A 20889-nucleotide genomic window follows, 5' to 3' on the forward strand; every position below is an offset into this window, starting at 1 on the left:
GACGCATTTTTCATGGCCATGAATTTGATAGGACCCTAACTATAAGTGTAAGAAAATTATGTTGAGTTGTTTTCAAAAACAGAATATGAAGGAGTTTTTCAGGTGCAGAATTATAAAGGTGATGTGGCTGGCCTATATATTTTTGCTGGCGCTGGGGCCAGGTGAGTTTTTGTCTTTAGTTTACTGCCTGGTCTAAGTCTCTACAGCTTTCACAGGTTGTATTGATAGCCGTATTTGGACATGGAGAAGAATTTTCTTCCCTACCGTACTGGCTGAATCAAGGCAGGTTTTTCACCTTCCTGGATGCATCTGCTGAGCCTGTTTTATGAATGTGGTGCCTTTCAGGCAGTTGTCACTGAGCATAATAATGCTCATGGCAACTGGACGCTATGCACTATGAAAAGTCACGGGACTTGTGACTTTGCATCAATGTGTTTGTTAAGGTCAGCTGGTTAAATTAATTAGCTAACCTGACACAAACCAAGCTCATGGGTATATTGATGGGTCAAGGAACTAGTGGTAAACATATTGGGTGGGATAAGGATAGTACTGTGCCGTGCTGCATGTATGGAATGCCAGGTTCTTTCCACAGACATGAAAGTATCTATCCTCCTTTCCGATGTGGATTGCATCATCACGGAGGCTGACGATTTTAATGCTTGTATTTCGATAAAGTTGCAGGTTGTGTGAAGTAAAAATTTTGCTTTTGTATACCTCTGAAATTCTAATTCTGAGAGATCATGAGGCTATTGTAGCGGTAAACTAAATCTAATCTGTGAATTATCAGCAAAGCAAAAGTACACCTCTACCCCGATATAACGCTGTCCAAAAAATCTTACCATGTTATAGGTGAAACCACGTGATATCGAACTTGCTCTGATCCACTGGAGTGCACAGACACAACCCCCCGCCCTTCCCCTCCCCCGAAGCACTGCTTTACCGCCTTTTATCTGAATTTGTGTTATATCAGGTCATGTTATATCGGGGTGGAGGTGTATATCTATAGTATGTTAAAATAAATGTAAATGTATGTGTCAGAATGGCAGTGTATTACATTCAATCCTGTGGCCTTAATCCTAGTTTACTGATAGTGATTCATAATAGAATACTTAATTTATACAGTACTTTCCAAAAAAGATCTCAAAGCACTTTACAAAGAAAAATATAATTGTGCTAGAGACTGTACAAACACAGTGTTAAAGGTAGGCCTTGCTGTAAGGAGTTTACCACCTACTGTAGCTGAAGTCGAAGTATCTTATTCTGACTTAGCTCCCGTCTTCACCGTGCGGGATCGACATCCACGGCTCCCCTGCTGACCTCGCTACCGCCGCTCACTCCGGTGTAGTTCCGGAGTCGACAGGGAGCATGTTCGGGGATCGATATATCACGTCTAGATGAGACGCGATATATCGATCCCTAATAAATCGATCGCTACCCGCCAATACATACCCTAAGTTACCAGCAGGGACAAACTGAACTAGCATAAGGCCTGTTATGTCATCCAGCTAGGTCTTGATGATGCAAACAAGGTCAAATGTATCAAGCATGGTATTAACAAGTCCTTGCCCATTAATAGGAAATAGTCACAGCTATTTAACGCCCAGATTTTACTTGGCTTAAAATTGTTATGATCTGGTGGGCAGTCTTCCCGATTCTACTTATTTTTCTTTTAATGTCCTCACTTAATTTCTGAGATTTTACAATGAAGGTAGCCACTATTTTGACATGACACAGTGAAACCATGTGGGCTGCTGTGCAGGATGCAGTTTAGCGCCCCCCCTCCAACCCCTCAACTATTCCTGGACCTACATACTTTTCTCTTGACATTTTTGACATTGCAGGTGCACCGGGAGAGTTGTAAAGGAAATGGAGGCCATAGCGTTATTTCATAGGGGGAAAAAATCAGTATTGGCCAAATAGAGTATGACACAATAAAAAGAAAATAAACCTTATTCTCAAGTTTCTAATAGGCTATTGCTGACAGAGTAAATATAAAATTATAAAGTAATTCTGTTGTGCAGTTGTCATTGGTTGTTTCAGAAATTAGTGTATTGGCGGAGCATTTCCAAAAGTTAGAGTGCCGCTAAGGATTGATGTCATAATAACAGAGTTGCCGTCCCACCCTTTGAGGAAGGGACTGTCAACCCTTTAAAATCAAATGTGGGAAGCAAGCAAACAACAAACCTCTCCCAAAACAACTCCAGGCCATTTTCCGCCTGGGGGGCAATTAATCTCTCATAGATCCCTTTTTCAGCAAGGTGGCTTAATTAAAACAAACATACAAATAAAATTCCCCTATGAGTATAGTGGCCACCTAGTCCTTGTCCTCCCTTGAACTGAGAAGGATGGGATTAAGGAGAAAAGAGAAAATCTCCTGACTCCAATCCCCTTCCCTCCACTTGAGATGAAGCTGAAAGCATTAAGGATTGCCCCCACCCTCCTGAAAGCTTTATGCCCCGTTTAGACGGGGTTTATTTGCACCAGTGGGATTAAACCGCTGCAAATCACCGTTGTAGAAGCAATAGTGCAGTGAATTGACAATGGGGGTTTGTAGCTGTGTAGTTATACTACTACACCGCCCCCCCATAACCACCACCACCACCAGCCTGTATATACAAAATCTGAGCTGCTTATGTCTGCCACTCTGTGAGGCACAGTTGTCAGCTCCACCTTTCAACTCCCCAAGGGGCGACAACCGTCAGCCCCTAAAACCAAGGCAGTTCTGACTGGCTAGGCTTTTCCTCTAAGCCCTGCATAAGGGTGCAATCCCTTCATGGTTTAGCCAAAGACGGGTTTTTGTATAGTAATCTTAAGAACTCTGGAAAGATCTGTCTGTACAGAACTGAATTGCAGTTTGCATGCCTACTGGAACCAAAGCTAGCATTTTAAAGCCTTGCATTCATTGTTACACACATGTTGTAGTTAGTCCTTGCTAATCACTGTTTGGGTGTCTGTTGAAATCTAAATTACTTTTTGCAAGTCCATAGCTGTCCCCTCTTTCACAGCCCCATGTGTGAAGTACTCCCCAATGCTTCCCCTTCCAGTTGTCTCAGACGAGTGGGAAGCATGTGTGTGTGTGTGTGTGTGTATATATATATATATATAGCGACTGGAAAGTGTAGTGGTTAAGAGCGCCGCCCTTTGATACGGGAGACCGCCCTTTGATACAAGAGACCAGGGTTCAAATCCCGGTTGGTACCCAACTTTCCAGTATGGGCCCTTGGGCAAAAGACCCCCCAATGCTTCACCTGCCTACCTCAAATATGAGAGTGACATGAACTAGGAGAGTCATGCCGGCTCGGACGTCGCCCGGATTAACAAGGTCCGCGCCAGATGTTGAGGAACCAGGACAATCTGACGATAAGTGGGCTACTGGAACAAACCATTCATGGACGAGACAAGAGAACCTGGAATTGATGGAATGCTAACTTACAAGGCAGACCTAATGAGAGGGGATATATGAAACGTATGAGGGGACTATGGATGGACCAAAGACCTACATGCCACAACTTAACTGAGAAACAGCTAGTTACCCACGCATCAACATAGTAAAGAAGGAGCTGCCTCTAACAGCTTGGATAGACCAAACTCCACATTACATCGCAGCCAGACTCGCAAAGAATGACCTGGAAGAAACAAGTGGATGTGCAGCCCACACCTGAAAGCTGAAACTTCACTGCACCCCTGTTTGCTCGCCAAATACGACCGTTGCAGAGCACAAGCAGCTGAATATGGAGCATAAGATCATGGAGAAATTAGCTACTTACAGTCAATCCTCGAGCCGATTACCAAGGCTCGGTGGAGAAGTAAGAAATCAATAGTATGTTAGAAGATCCAATAGAGCCCTCAAGACGTATCCCTACCACCAACCATAACTCAAAACCAATGAACTGGTATACGCTACAGCCTCTGTAACCTGGAGATTGCTTGGCTACACGATCAGAAGAACAACAGTATGTACCACGCCTACCATCTCCGAAATGGAGGTTGGGGATAAGATCAAGGCGAACTCGGAGAGAAGTTAGTCAGCTGTTGGAACTACAGAAGGGTGTAGAGATTATGGAAGACTCGCTACTGAAAAAATACAAGGGCGCTGACTCCATCTGAAGCCCTAAGGACTGCTAAATCAAAGGCTCAGCAGCGACCACCAGGCTAAGGAGATACAATAGAACAAGCCAAAAATAAATGCCTGTTTCTCCCATAAGACCATCCAGGACTCCCAACTGCAGTGCTGAACAACACAATAACAGCAGAGCCACCAGCAAGAAACTAGACAGTACTGGAAGAACATATGGGAGAAAGAAGAACTCAATAACCAAGTTCAGAACGTGGCTGCAGGACCTGAGAACAGAGCACAGCAATTTCCAGACAGAAACGTCAGTCACCATCCACAGTAGAGAAGACATCCGCAGCGGGTCCAAGAACATGAAGAGCTGGACAAGCAACCCTGGACCAGACATGATCATCACCTACTGGCTAAGAAACTAACAGCAGTGCATGACGCCTAGCAGCAGCAGATGAAACCAGCTGCTAGCAGCAGGCTCCCACCAACCTGGCTACACACAAGGAGGACAGTGCTGATCATGAAAGCCCTGCAAGGGGACAGAAAAAACCCGTCCCCCCCCAAACCTACCCGGCCAATAACCTGCCTCCCAACGACGTGGAAAGTCCTATTCCAGGCATCATAGCTGCCAAGCTACAGGACGCATATGGGCCAGCACATGAGCACAGCTCAGAAGGGCATTGGGAACAACACCAGAGGCTCAAAACACCAGTTTGCTCAATAGATAAGAGGCAGTCGCCAAAGACTCAAGGTCTAGAACGACCAATCTGAGCACAGCCTGGATTGACTACAGGAAAAGCTACGACGCAATGCCCGCACACGTGGATCTGTGAAATGTCTGGCGCTATACAAATAAAGTCAACAGGAAACTAAGCACCTTCCTCAAGAACTATGGGACTATGGAAGAACAACACTGGAAGTCCAACTTCAAGGCAGCTTGGCACAATGAGCCATCAAGTGTGGGCATATAACCAAGGTGATGCACTGTCCCCGCTGCTGTTCGCATAGGCTTAAATCCCTCAAGCCAGATATGCACAAGGACTGGATATGGGTACAGGTTCAGGAGTGGAACTACATCAGCCACCTCCTTCACCATGGATGCATATCAGCTTGTATGCTAAGACATGAACGAGACATCGACCTCGCTAATTCCACCTGACGCGGATCTACAGTGAGATATGGGAATGTCATTCGGACTGGAAGAAGTGTGGCGGATGGTAGTGAAGAGAGGGAGAGGTAGTCAATACTGATGGGTGGAACTGCCAGCGGGCCAGCATAGCAGACATACAGACCAAGCTACAAAGTACCTTGGCCGTTCCAATCAATACATGAAACCACTGATGATGAGGCAAGGATAGACAGCAACATCCAAGTATCACCAAAGGATAAGACAAGGTGCTGAAGAGCCAGCTCAGTGGGAAGAACAAGATCCACGCCATCAACCAGATACGGCCCTGCCGGCATTCAGATACCCTGCCGTATTGAGCCTGGCCAAAGGAGGACATGGAAGCTGCCGATGTGAAGACCGGAAGCGTCCCACAATGCGACGGAGGTTTCCACCCCAAGTCCAACACCCCAGAGAACTGTATACCGCCGGAAAGAAGGCGTGCGGGGCTTGGTGACGTCAAAAGCCACTGTCCGGAAGAAACCACGGAACATCCAGGAGTACATCAGTAAGATGGCCCCCAAAGATGAGCTGCTGAGAGAATGCCTGAGCAGCAGCAGCATGGGAGGAAGACAAGCAGAAGAAGAAGTGCAATGGCAAGACAAGACCCTGCATGGGATGTACCATCGACAGATAGCTGAGGTGGTTGACATTGGGAAATCCTACCAGTGGCTGGAAAGGGCTGGACTAAAAGACAGCACTGAGGCACTGATCATAAGCAGCACAGGAACAGGCACTGAGCACCAGATCCATTGAAGCAGGGGTCTACCACACTAGAGAGGACCCAAGGTGCAGACTGTGCAGAGAGGCCTCAGAGACAGTCCAACACATAGTGGGCAGGATGTAAGATGGCAGGCAGGAACAGCTATACACTGAACGGCACAACCAAGTGGCTGCATTGTGTACAGGAACATCTGCACAGCGTATGGGCTAGACCTCCCAGACCAGATGGGACATTCCACAGAAGGTTTGGAGAACAGCAGGGCTAAGATTCCTGTGGGACTTCCAGATCCAGACAGACAGGCAGGTACTGGCCAATCAACCAGACATCGTGGTAATAGACAAGGACAGAGAACAGTGGTGGTGATAGATATAGCAGTGCCAAAGTGACAGCAACATCAGGAAGAAGGAATATGAGAAGCTGGAGAAGTACCAGGGCCTGAAAGAGGAACTAGAGAGGATGTGGAAAGTGAAGGCCAAAGTGGTCCCAGTGGTGGTAGGAGCACTCGGGGCTGTGACTCCTAAGCTGGGTGAGTGGCTCCAACAGATCCCAGGAACAACATCAGAGCTCTCTGTCCAGAAGAGTGCAGTGCTAGGAACAGCTAAGATATTGCGCAGAACCCTCAACTCAGGCCTCTGGTAGAGGACCCGAGGTTGTGGAAGACACATACCACCTATAGGGGTGAGAGGGGAATTTTTTTTTTTTTTATTTCGGGGTGGGAGGGAGACAGACATATTATTTGCATCTCATAGAAGCAGTGAGAGAGCGTTTGGGAGATTGTTGAGGAAGTAAAGAACAGCCTCTTTCCACTTCTGGTCTAGGGTTGCCAACTTTCTAATTGCACAAAACCAAACCCCCTTGCCCTGCCCCTTCTCTGAGACCCTGCTCCCGCTCACTCCAGCCCCCCTTCCTCTGTCACTCACTCTCCCCCACCCTCACTCACTTTCACTAGGCCGGGGCAGAGCGTTGCTAGGGGATTTGAGGAACGGGGTCTGGCAGGGTGTTCTGACCTGGGGTTGGGAGTTTGGGTGCAGGTGGGGTGGGAGGTCTGGGAAGGAGTTAGGGTATGGAGTAGGTTCCGACCTGGAGCAGAGGCTTCTCTAGGGGCCGCAGGGACATGCTGTTTGCTTCCGAGAGTTGCACGGAGCCAGAGAAGGCAGGGAGCTCACCTTAGCCGTGCTGTGCTGCTGACTGGATTTTTAATGGCCCGGTCAATGGAGGTGACCGGCGCCATCACGATCCCTTTTCGACCGGGTGTTCTGGTTGAAAACCGGATGCCTGGCAACCCTATTCTGCTCCTTGCTCCCTAGATTTGAGTCAAGCTGATTCCCCTTATTTTCCACGCTGCCTGGATTTTAGCAGGGGGTGCATTAAGAGCAGAGGACAGAGAGCCTCCCTCCTGTCAATGCTGGCGCCCGGTGGCCAGGAGAATTAATTGCAGGAAACATTCTGCTTGATCCCTGAGCACTACTGTATGCATGACACTTGGCAGGGCTGCAAGTTGTGAAAAACCTAATTTTGAACAATATTTGGCCATTTCATTTTACCAAACATTTGGGAAATACTTTTATCGTCACAATTTATCTCTCCTTAAGGTGGAATATTTAACTTTTCATACCTTAATACTAGTATTTAATATAAAACTTCTAGATATACACATTTTGGTTTTTAAGGGTGGGATTTTCAAAAGCGCTCAGCATGGGCCTAGCTTTGCTCCCAATGAAGTCAATGGGAGGTGATGTCAGTGGGAGCAAAGATAGGTTCACACTGGGTGCTTTTGAAAAATCCCATAATATATACTTAACTTTATTATTTTCTGTTCAATTCTGATAAAATTTACAGATCAAAATGTTTAGAATTTTCTGACACTAGAATTTTTTTAAAGAATTGAGAAGATAATATATGAAAGTGGGTCATGTGAACCACCTTTGTCAAATTTAGCTTCCCAAAGCTAAGTATATGCCATTTTTATACTTAGTGCAGCAAACAAACAACAACAATATAGGTAGACTCATTACACCACAGTATTTATTTCTACTGGTTTGACTTTGGATGTGGGTTTTTTAATTTCAGATATTTTAGCTACATGATTGGAGATTGGCATTGAAATTCACTATGGTATAACATTTCATTTACATATTTATATTATTACAATCTTTTGGGACTATTTTGAAATTACAGTGTCTGTTTTGTTTATATGTTTCTACAATTTACATTTAAAACTTTGACGATTGTCAAAAAAAAATACCCCATGCCATCGGTCTGAATTTTTGAACTTTATACATTTTACAGTTAAAGCATTACACTATTCTGGTGGGGCCAAGTGATTATTTTTAAAGGCTTCTTTCAAGTGCAGTAGGCTTACTATAAATGAATTAAAAAAAGTAAACTTTACAAATTGTTTATATTAAATAGCAAAAGAAGTATTTGTTTATAAGATCCACAGATTATTTACACTTTAAGCTGTGAGTAATTCATTTCATGCTGACAAGTTGATAGGGAGCACTGCACTCCTGTGTGGGTAAAGCTATCTAGCTTCCTGAATTTCAATCTGGGTGGTGGCAGAGGAAAAACGTGAGTGAGAGGCTTATGTACTGGGTCTTAGAAACAGTTAATCATTTTTACCACCCTGCATTAGAACAGCAAGAGCAAAGGTAGTGCATACTACAACAGGCCACTTGTTTCTGTTTACTTAAGTACAAACAGTGGTAGAAGTGTTTAGTCCTTGGGGAAACTCTGTGATTGAACAAGAACGCAGAAGTTATTTTGATAGGGCATAGCAGTGGTGTGGCCAAAACTGTGATCATCCCTGAGCTCTAAGGCAGGCCAAGGATGAAGGCCTCATATGTTTGGTTCTTCCTGATGAACAAAGATAAATTCTGCTAAGAAAATAAACTCAGTATTTTGGTCAATTTGCAACAATTGGTGAAAGAATTAAATTGTATATTTTAGAACTTGGCATGAGGAGGTGTGGGAAAATAGTTCAGCATTGCTGATTCTGGCTTGATCTGTCTGTAGATCTGGAAGCAGAGCAGAAAATTAATGCATAAACATCTTTAACAATACCATGCTGGGTGCTGGAAATCCAAAATGAAAATTGAAACTGCATGAGGAATAAGAGCATGATCTCTCACTGCAGTTTCTAATGTTTCTAATTCAAAGCAACAAATTTCTAAGGATTTAAACATATACTTAAATGAAATAAAATTAGATTTCTTCATGCAATTGCCTCTGCAGACCCTCACTCTTTCAATTCTTAAGCTCTACACCAAGCTTTAGTGCAGTGGATCTCAACCTTTCCAGACTTCTGGACCCCTTTCAGGACTCTGATTTGTCTCATGTGCCCCCAAGTTACACCTCACTTTAAAAACTACTTGCTCACAAAATCACGCATAAAAATACAAAAGTGTTACAGCTCACTATTACTGAAAAATTGCTTACTTTCTCATTTTTGCCATATAAATATAAAATAAATAATTTGGAATGATACATATTGTTGTTATATTTCAGCGTATAGTATATAGAGCAGTATAAACAAGTCATTGTCTGTATGAAATTTTAGTTTGTACTGACTTTACTAGTGTTTTTTATGTAGCCTGTTGTAAAATTAGTCTAGTATCTGGATGAGTTCATGTACTCCCAGGAAGACCTCTGCGTACCCCTAGAGGTACTGCATATCCATGGTTGAGAACCACTGCTTTAATGGATGCAGAACCATTAAGAGTTAGATTGTATCTGACCTTGCGGTAGAAACTGCATCCCTCTAAGTCCCACTTTGCAATGGCCAGCCACAACAGCATTTCTTACACTCTTGGGAGCACATGTATTTCTCCTGACTAGTATCACTGAGGAGGAGAATGAATGAGTCCAACTGTCCAAGTTCTGCAAGAAATCAAGTAGGCAGACAGCTAAATGCTCTTGTTTGCAGCCATAATTAATTGTGTCCCCAATAAAATAAGGCACAAAAATACGTCACTTTAAAAAATTGCCCCCAAATGTCAGAAGATGCATTAGAACAAACTGCCAGCTTTGTGTGTCTCCTATTGATACCCATCATAGATATATTGCAATGATAATATATGCAAATATGTGGAAAAGGTATTTATTACCAATGTGTCATGCAGAGAGCAGTTTATATCACTACTCTGTGCTGTGCACTGGCTGCTAGTAAGCTTCTTTGCAGAGTTCAAAGTATTGTTGTTAATCTATGAAAGTCCTAAATGGTTTGATTACTTGAAAGATCAGTTCTCTGTACAATGTTGTCACAGTTTCTGTGAGCACTGATGTTCCATCTGGAGACCCCTCAGTTCAGACAAGAATGGGCTGCTGTCACTGCATTCTTTCTCAAGATTTTCAACTTTGGAAGTTACATCCCTTTTTGGTTCACCAAAGCCAATATTTGTTAACCTTGCAGGCAGACTGCAAAACCTTCTGTTTTTCACAGCCATTTGGAGAAGAAGAGAGTTGATGGGCTGACAAGGCTGGGGTGGAGTGGTTTAGCTGAGGGTTTAGAATGGTGTCTGTTTAATTAGTCCTGCTTAGCCCTTTGGTATTAGATATTTTTTTTAATTTTTGTGAAGCATAAAAACTGTAAAATTGATGCTATAAGGAAATATAAAGCACTTGAGATTTTTGGCGTAAGATAAAGTTAAGAGTTAATTTATCAATATGTCAGCCTTATTCTCTTCCTCCACTTCCAGTTATTCTTCACTGTACTTTTTCTTTCTATATTTTTTCCATAAATGTGTTTTAGTACAGGCTATTTTTTTACACTATTTTTTTTCTAAGTTCATCCCACCCCCGCCCTCCCCTTCTCTTTGAGGCACTCTTTTTCAAATTCCATTCTCTTCCTGGTTTTCACGTTAGTATTTTTTTTTCTCTCTTTGTTTTATTTCTTAATTCTAAGGCAATATCTACACACAGAACTTTGTGGCTGTTCTTTATTGCTGGGAGAGAGCTCTCCTGGCAACAAAATAAAACCATTCCCAATGAGGGGCAGTAACTTCATCGATAGGGACATAGTTCCTGCCAACAAAGTGCTGTCCACACCAGTGCTTTTTGCTGCTAAAACTTTTGTCATTTGTGGGGGTGTTTTTTCTTACCCCAGCAGTGTTCCCTCTAATTTTTTATGACAATGTGTGGAATGAATTTTGTTATGTGCACCAATATGGAGGTGATGTGTGACACATCACGTTCATATTGGTGCACACAACAAAATTCATGTGGAGCGGGAGGGGCTAAGGGGTTTGGAATGTGGAAGGGGGCTCAGGGCTAGGACTGGGGTTTGGGGGGATGATGGTTCTGGCTGGGGGTGCAGGCTCTGGGATGGGGATTGGGGTGCGGGAGGAGGCAGAGGACTCCCCTCCCCCCCAGCCCTCTCTCGCTGCAGCAACTCAGGGCTGGGGGAGAGGTGCCTCGCTCTGACTTTGGCAGCTCCTGCAGGGCTGGGCTGGGCTGGGCCGGGCCAACGGAGGGGCTACTCTCCCCCGACTGTGGCAGGTCTGTTCTGGGGCCAACTGGGAGAGGCATATCTCCCTGCTGCAGCCCTGAGCCCCTATGTGGGGTTTAGGAGGCAGCTGCGCAGCCGCGCAGCTTAGGGGGACCTTAGCCCTGAGTGACAAAAGTGCCAGTGTAGACATAGCCTTATTCTCCCTTTTTAGTTAAAGCTCTTATTCTTTTCCTGCTTCTCTAATACCTCTCTCCTACCCATTCATTTTTTCTTCCCTTCCCCTGCATAGACCTTCCATAATGTGCTCAGGCTGTAGACCCCAGAAGTTTTTCTTCTCCTTGAGTTCTTTTGCATTCCCTAAGGTTGCAGATACCTGAAGACAATTTCTAACTTTCTGTTTGCTCCATGCCACTACACAAGACCATTACTGTGGGGAGCATTGCCTTCCATTGCTGCCTTCTGTAGGGTTTTTTCACGTGAAGTCCTGCATGTTTTGTTTTGTTTTCTGTAAAGAGATGCCGTCAACTTAAATATAGTCCCAAATTTAAATTTTCTAAAGCAACTTTTTATAAAACTTCTGAGCAACACAGATTTTCCATTCTTTTAGCACTCCAATACAAACAGTTGTTTTAAAACAAATAAACATTCTTCTACAGAGAAGAACCTGAAAGCAAAACTGACCATAAAGAGAAATGAAAGTTGGCCTGGCTGAGTACCATTGTCTGAGTAAAAAGAAATTAAAAAAGTAAACAAAGAGCATAGATAGTAACAACTAGATTGTGGTCCTGATTAACCACTTACACTCTGGCTGCGTTGTGCAGCAATGCAAAGCAGTCTAAGGATATGTCTTCAGTATGGAGTGAACTGAGGCTCTTACTCGGGAGTTGCCCTTAATCCTCTTCCCCCTGTTTAGGGTTGTCACCCATCCAAGTTTAACTTGAGACAGTCCAGTTTTTGGCTTCTGTGTCTAGGTGCCATTTAGGGTTGCCAGGGGCCCAGTTTTTGACCAGAAAGTCCGGTTGATAAGGGGACCTGGCAACTGTCAATGGCACCCAAACCAAAAGTCCAGTTACTGCAGAGCAGGGGGGAGGCACTAGATCAGAGGTGGGTAAACTTTTTGGCCCGAGGGCCGCATCGGGTTTCGGAACTTGTATGGAGGGCTGGTTAGGGGAGGGGGGTGTGGCCTTGACCCCACCCCCATCCGGCACTGCTCCCCTGCTCCTGTCCCATCCAACCCCCACCATTCCCTGATTGCTCCCCAGGACCCTGCCCCATCCACCACTCCCTGTCCACTGACTGCTCCCTGAACCCACACTCCTGACTGCCCCCGCTGCCCCATGGAACCCCCCCCTCTTCCTGACTGCCCCCCCGGACCGCTGCCCCATTCAACTCCCCCAGTTCCCTGCCCTCTGACCGCCCCGACCCCTATCCACACCCCCACCTACTGACCACCACCCCAACCTCCCCTCCCCAGATCCCTGCCCCCTTACCGTGCTGCCTGGAGCACTGTGGCTGGGAGTGCTACAGTGGCACCATTGTGCAGCACAGGGCACTGGGTCAGGCCGGGCTTGCAGCGGCACTGCCCCAAGAGGTCACGGGGGGAGGGGGAACAGCAGGGGAGGGGCTGGAGGCTAACCTACCAGGCCAGGAGCTCAGGGGCTGGGCAAGAGGGTCTCGCGGGCCGGATGTGGCCCGCAGGCCATAGTTTGCCCACCTCTGCACTAGGTCATTAACTCACACTAGCCCCGTCTCAGCTGGGGCCGTCTCCTACCTGCAGAGAGGCTCCTTGAGATGATCCAGCAAGCGACAGGCGGAGTGGGGGAGAGGAGTGAGCAAGGAGATAGGGTCTCGGGGGAAGAGTTGGAGCAGGAGCAGGGCTTGGGGGAAGAGGCAGCAAAGGGGTGTGGTCTTGATGGAAGAGGTGGTACAGGGCCTTGGGGGAAGGGGCGGGGCATGTGTGGGGCCTCGGGGATCCAATTACCAGCAATTAGGAAGGTGGCAACCGTATCCCTGGTCTCATCCACACACAAAACCCTCTCACTCCAGTTTGATGGTACTTTAAATTTAGGCTAGCCTGGGAGAATAGACCAGAGCTTGAGTGCCATGTTCACTCAGGCTGGTAATCTGCACACTTTGCAGTGAGGAGGACACAGGCTAAAGCACTGGGGTGCTGATAGTTCTCCAGCCTCTTCCCTCAGACTCCTCCTTCCCCCTCTGCCTCCTTCCCCATGTGCCCAGAAGGACAGTCAAGTTCTCGCCTACTGCAGCACAGAGAATCATAGGATATGCCCCTAGAAGGCCTAATTTCACAGAGTAGTCAGTGCAGTGCCAGTGAGGACACATTAACTCAGACATGGCTTTGCAGTGACGCTGCTCACACCTGGGCTTTGCTAACCTGCAGGCTCACACTGGAATGTTGATCACCCAAGTTAACTCTGCAGTGAAGACATATCCTGATTGTGCTGGTTAATCTGGTCCTGGAACTTTAATTTTATTTTGATTTTAAGAATCTCAATTATTAGGATTATAGGTAAAGAAATGTATGTTTCTACAACTTTATTCTTAAATTGGCAATGTCCTTTTGAGTTCTGGTAAATAGAGCATTGATTCTCTTTTTTAAGTTCACTTCCAGACACGTACTGTCCATGCAGACCTTTCTTGTATCATTGCGTTTTAACACAAAATTTCTATGTATTTTTTTTAAAGCCACTTCATACAGAAGAGAGATTATAGTATGCTCCTAGGAAACATCTGCAAATCAGGCAACACTGAGCATAAACATAGTTGGAATCATGCCAGTGCAAGTTTAGCTCCAACAGTAGAGAAAACTCTGAACACTTTGGTATCTTTTCTAAGTCTATGTGCTTTTCCATTGTTGTTATGTCAGCAGCAGTGTCTCTTCTACTTCATGGTGTATCCATGCAGACACCCAGGACTGAATTCTTGGTAGACTTTGGGTGTTAGATATTTGGTTGGTAATATTCCCATTCCCTAAAACTCAGTATGCACTGCTTTCAAAATTTCATTGCACATGTCTCTGTCATTGCACATTTTATGTGTCTTTGTTCATGCTAGCTAAATGCATTTCTTCAAGGATCTCCCTAGTGCTCCCACAAGGAAACTTGTGCCAAAATTATTAAAAAACAGATTCTTTGAGGAACATGATGCATCATTTAATATTTTCAGAAAAATCTGTTCTAAAAAACAGTGGGAAAATTATTGCCTAAATGTTGTACAGCACAAAGTTATCTGTATCCTCAACCACTAAACAAAAACAAAATTCAGTGTGTGGGAGGAGGGATTACACAACATAGGCTCAAACTCTGAAAAACACGAAACACCAGAATACATAAAATTGAAAAGAAAAAAAGAGCTCTAATTCATAAAATGCAGAGTTTATTTTTTTGTGAAAGGTGCCCATTTGTGTTTAATTTATTATTGTTTTGTTCTTTTTAAAAAAAAATTATGCAGAAATGGAGAGATCTGCCAATTTTTTAGAAAAAAATACACTTCTTTGGGAACGAGCATATACAATGGGAGAGGAAGGGGGGAAGAGGCTCCCAACCCCCACAGTACACAGTTTGTAAATTAGGTTGGTAAAGTGAGTGTGCCAGCACTAGAAAAAGAACTTCAAAAATCTTCCAACTGAAAAACAAGGAAAAATGCACTCTATAAAATAAAAAGAATAGAGACTAGAAAATCAATTCATACAGTATCAAAATTGGCTTGAATCTCAATTTGAACTGAACTTGAACATATTTTTAGGTTTAAATAAGTATTGTTTCTCTATTTCCTTGACCCTCAATTGGCCTCTACTTCTTGATATCTTGTGAAATCCATCTCAGGGCCTTAGCTACGGCAGCATGTCCTTGGCTGGCTGCTGCCTTCAGATCTCTCAGGCTCCAGTGCTTCCCCTGTGTTCCAAAGTGCTTCTGAGTCAGGAGTCTCTAAAGCATATGAGGTTAGAATAAAACAGCCATCTCAGACCTGACTGAAGACTTCACAGTGAAAACATCTTACATGTGAGCCTGTTCAGAAGCCAATTATGGAAGTGTGGGAAATCTATTAGGAGGTGAGGGCCATACTATGAAAGAACCATCTGGTAGGGTTGTCAGAGAGGAATAGCAAAGATGCAAGTGTCCTTGCCATTGTTGGCAATGAAGTGGGAAGATGGTATTAGTATGCAGAAATTACTTTTTAGAAAGCAAAGAAACATCATCTGGTTAGGAAGTGAGATTGAATCTCAGTGCTTTGATCTGAAAGTGCTGTCTGCTACCATGGTAGGATATTCATCTTTTCTGGTTCTCAGTTTTATATAGGCTTCTATGTCAGAGAGGTCACTTTCTCATAGGGGCAATATGTGGGTCCTGAAAGGAGCGGGGTTCTATGTAAAGATATGTAGGAAATCAGTGGTGGAAGCATAGTTGGTGAGTAGGATTCAGGATGGGCATGAAGGTGATTTGGGCTGTGGGGAAACATGGGAATTTGAGTTGTTTGTGAAGGGCATGGGGAGAAGTGGAATTGGAAGTGATAGGAATGTGGCAGGGAGAAGCAAAGGGGAGAAAATCTGCATGCTGACCAATCACCTTTGGCTTGGAATGGGTCTCTTCTTCTTCAATGCTTAGCCGAACAGCTGGCCGTAGTGATCATTCACCATTTGGTCCTTTCCTGTGGAGCCGCAAGGGCTCAAAGGCCCAAGAGTCCAACATCAGAATAGATTTGATGAATCCATTTAATAGGGGGTCTGCCTCTGGGCCATCTCTACTCCTCGATTGGTGGAATTTTATCTCCGATGTTATATGCCACCCGAAGAATGGCATTCCGATGACAAAGCCTCCAGCTTTGCCCAACGTGAGCAGCAAAATGTCCATGTTTCACAACAGTAAGGAGAGAGTACAGATCGAATAGATTCTTAAGTTGGTTGTCGTACTGAGATGATGTTGATTCCGTATTTGTTATAAATGACCCATGTCAGATGCTGTGATGCCAATCCGATGGAGAACCTCTGTGTGAGAGTTAGAGGAACTAGTGAGTATAGAAAACAAATAGCAAAAGCTACAGACTGCTTTAACAGTTTAATTATTCAAAGATTGGAGTCGTGGGTGGACTTGGTCCTAGATTTTGTATCTTTGTCTTTGACCATGAGACACAGAGACCAGCCTTAACCAACTCCTCCTCCATTTGCTGGAGTGCCTTGTGAAACCTGTCAGGGCTCTGTATTAGAAGAACAAGTCATCAGCATAGTCAAGATCTGAAGGTGAGAGATCACTGATCTTAATGCCTGTGGACCTGACGGAACGCTGTATTATGAAACCCCTTGCCCAATGAAAGAGTGCGGGGGCCAAGACAGAGCCCTGCTTGACACAAGATACTGATTTAAAAGGGCTGACATCCAGTTCCCCAGATGTACACCGGCCATGGTTTCATTATGCAGCTCGCTAATCAAGTCCAGAAGAATGCTTGGGACACCTACACCCTTTAAGGCCATCCATAGTGTGATTTGGTCAACTGAATCAAATGCAGCCTTAAGTTCAACATAGACTATGTACAGGGACTTCTTGAACTCATGATATATCTCTGACAACAAGCAGAAGGCCAAAATGGTGTCTAATGTGGACCTGTTCCTCGTAAAGCCTGACTGTTGGAGGCGACACTTCTGAATGTAGCAGGGGCTCCAAAGTGCTAGCAGATCATGCGCCAACACCTTCCCTGACATGGACAATAAGGTGATTGACCTGTAGCTCTTACATTCACTGCATGATCCCTTGCCCTTATATAGTGAGATCACAATACCATCCTTTTAGGCAGTTGCCAGGGTTCCAGTTGTCCACACCAGACAAAAGATGGCCAGAATTGATTCCGCTACAGGGTCAGTAGCACTGTTTTTCAGTTTGCAGATGGTGCACTTCACCTCATCCAACGTTGGTGCATCAGTACAAGTGTCTGGGTCTGGAACCACAGTGACTTCCAAATCATCCTGCTCTGAACAAGTGACAGCTGGAGGAGTCGTTCAGGATGTTGTGATAATGTTCCACCCAGTGTGAAAGGATGTCATCATCCCATGAGTCTCTGCTCTGACAAATCTCCTATAGTTTGAGAGACTATAGTGCATCTCTCGCCTCTACCTTCCCACTCCAACCGCTCCACTCCCTGCCCATATTTCCCGGCTTCCCCCTCTGCTCCCCACAGTGCAGTTTGAATGGTGTTTTGGAGAAATCAAAACAGGGATGAATCGAGACATGAATGGAACCAAGGTAGCACCAAAGGGGTTAGTTGTGAGGGCCTGAGATTTGGTGGAAGGAAACTCATAGCCTCTACGCCAAAGTATCTATTTGAAGGGCCCACTTGTGCTGCTGCTTTGGCTCCCTTGTCCACCAAAGCAGCTGTGTTATATGTATCCCTTGAGCTGCTATTGTCTCAACACAGAAACACTGGACACCATGCACCCAGTTCCCATCCACATATATCTCTGGACCCCCTTGTCCCTCCATAAGATCTCTCACATCCCTTCTCCCAAGTGGTGAGCAGCTCTTTCAGGTAATGTGTAAGCAGATCTATAGGGGGTGTCCTATATTTGTACAGTGTCATTGGCTTTTCCCCACTGTTCTGCCCACAGAGCCTCAGTAACCCGCAACCAAATATCTATTCTCCGGTAACACCCGCATCTCTCATACACTTGCATCCTGGAATACCCTTAGTTCCACACTCAGGTAGCCTCTCTCTCTCTTTGCCAGGTGGAACATCTCAATGTGAGAGATCTGATGATGATGATTATTATTTATTATTTGTGTTATGGTAGTGTCTAAAGGCCCCAACCAAGATTGGGGCCCCATTATACTAGTCTCTATACAAAAGACAGAGAAAGAAACAGTCCCTGCCACAAAGAGCTTACAATTTAAATGGAAAAGGCAGACAAAGGTGGGGGTGGTGGAATATGATATAATATACAAGCAGCACAAATAATGTGATGATGGTTTAAATCAGGTTAATTTTATGATATGAGGCATGAGAAATTTGTTTTTAATTTTTGGGGTGTGATTTTGTTACAGAATTAGCTAAATGAAAAGACAAAGAAAGAAGTAGGGGACATTGAAGGAAGGAAGGGAAGGGTGATAGGGAATGAGAGCATGGTGGAGTGTGTTTGAAGTTAACTGGGTAGCCCTTGGTGTGTTTCACCTCCCCCCATGGTGGTGCTTTACCTGCTGTTATCCTCATCAGATTTTTCAGCCTGGGATTGTAGCAGGGGACAGTTACAATGTCACAGGGAGGTGTGGGGGGAAAGAAAGAGTGTCATAAATTGGAGGGGGTTTACAATTACAGGTGGGGAAAGGTCATGGAGGTATCTAGGAAGAATAATTGGAGGGACCTGGATGACATCCCACCAATTCATCTCCAGTTGTCTTCCTCCTCCCCCAAAATCTCACAAGGGACATACTGGCAACTGCTTCCAGCCTGAAGCAGCAAACCACTACCACTGAGAGCTGTGATCGGCCGAACCTGCGGACGTGGCAAATAAACAAACCAGCCTGGCCCACCAGGGGCTTTCCCTGGACAAATGGCGGAACAAGTTTGGGAACCACTGCTCTAATCTGTTCTCTGGCATGAGTTATGAGCTGATTAAATGTCATTCTAGTTACAACTGTCTTAGCATTGCCAGCAGTCAAGAAAAAGCTTACAAAAGAAAATGATGATTTTGGAACTTAAAATTATCCCTCACACTTAATAAAATGAGTGGTTTATATTAAGTAGTTTAATCACACTTGATGTAAAACATTCATTTTATTAAGTGTGCAGGATAATTCTAAGTTCCAAAATCATCATGTTCTTTTGTAAGCTTTTTCTTGAAAGATGGCAATGCTAGGACTGTTTCAACTAGACTGTTTTCTGCTTACTTCCAAAGTTGTTAATTTGTCAAGTCAGTTTCTCCAACCAAGTGCATACAGGTGGGACCCAGTTAAGACAATGTCCAGAAGGGAGTTCAGGAACCTGGATGAAATCTGAGAAAGCATCAGTGGCTGAGATTCGATAGGCTTCTCACCTATTAGAACCATAATGTAGAGTTCTAGTTGTAGAAGATAAGAAAATCAAGGAAAAGGACAGACACCAAAATGCCAGATAAACAAACTTGACCAAAATCTTTTCAGTTTATTTTGTCTTTCTATAACTGCACAATGCATGGAAAAGTACCACGTGTGTTATAACTAGTTCTTTCCCATAGTCACAGAATCATAGAAACGTAGGGTTGGAAGGGACCTCAAGAGGTCATCAAGTCCACGCCCGCTGTGAGTCAGAACCAAGTAAACCTAGACCATCCCAGGTAGGTGTTTGACTAACCTTTTCTTTAAAACCTCCAGTGATAGGGATTCCACAACCTACCTTGGAATCCTATTCCAGAGTTTAACTACCTTTATAATTAGAAAGTTTTTCCTAATATCTAATTTACCGTAAATCTCTCTTGCTGCAGATTAAACCCACTACTTTTTATCCTCCCTTCAGTAGACATGGAGAACAACTGATCACCATCCTCTTTATGTAGCCCTTAATATATTTCCGCATAGGTCATTGTATCATTTTTGTGACTCTCCTCCGGGTTCTCTCCAGTTTGTCCAGGGGTTAGACAAACACATCTTTGGAATGGTCTAGATAATACTTAAGCCTACCTCAATGCAGGGAACTGGACTAGATGACTTAGATGATTTATTTGATTCTTCCAGAAGTGTGGCACACAGAATTAGACACAGTACTGCAGCCGAGGCTAACCAGCAATGACTGGAGCAGGACAGTTACCTCCCTTGTCTTACATATGACACTCTGTTAATACACCCTAGAATGATATTAGCTTTTTTGCAACTGCATCATATTGTTGGCTCATATTCAATTTGTGATCCTCTATAACCCCTGGATCCTTTTCAGCAGTACTACCACATAACTAGTGAATCCTCATTTTGAAGTTTTTCTTTGATTTTTCCTTCTTAAGTACAGCTCTTGTCTTTATTGAATTTCAACTTGTTAAATTCAAACCAATGCTCCAGTTTGTCAAGGTCATTTTGAATCCTAATCCTGCCCTCCAAAATGCTAACAACGTCTCCTAGCTTGGCGTCATCTGCAAATTTTATAAGTATACTCTTCACTCCATTGTCCAAGTCATTAATGAAAATATTGAATAGTACCAGACCCAAAACTAACCCCTGCAGCCCCGTTAGAAACAGTCTGATAGTGAATCATTAATAACTATACTTTGAGTATGGTCTTTCAACGAGTTGTGCACCCACTCAATAGTAATTTCAACTATATTTCCCTAGTTTATTTATGAAACTATCATGTGGGACTATATCAAAAGCCTTATTAAAATCAAGATGTATCATGCCTACTGCTTCGCCCTATCAAATAGGCCAGTAATCCAGACAAAGAAGGAAATTAGGTTGTATTGACATGATTTATTTTTGACAAATCCATGTTGGCTATTCCTTATGACTCTATTATCCTCTAGG

General features: G+C 44.2%; 1 protein-coding gene across 5 annotated transcripts in view; it reads left to right on the forward strand.

Annotated features, from left to right (window-relative positions):
* Positions 1–20889, forward strand: part of VPS13B (vacuolar protein sorting 13 homolog B) — a 996761-nt gene that overhangs the window by 596533 nt on the left and 379339 nt on the right. The gene's annotated exons all lie outside the window — the stretch shown is intronic.

Source organism: Chelonoidis abingdonii, chromosome 2, assembly GCF_003597395.2.
Source record: "Chelonoidis abingdonii isolate Lonesome George chromosome 2, CheloAbing_2.0, whole genome shotgun sequence".
Lineage (NCBI taxonomy): Eukaryota > Metazoa > Chordata > Testudines > Testudinidae > Chelonoidis > Chelonoidis abingdonii.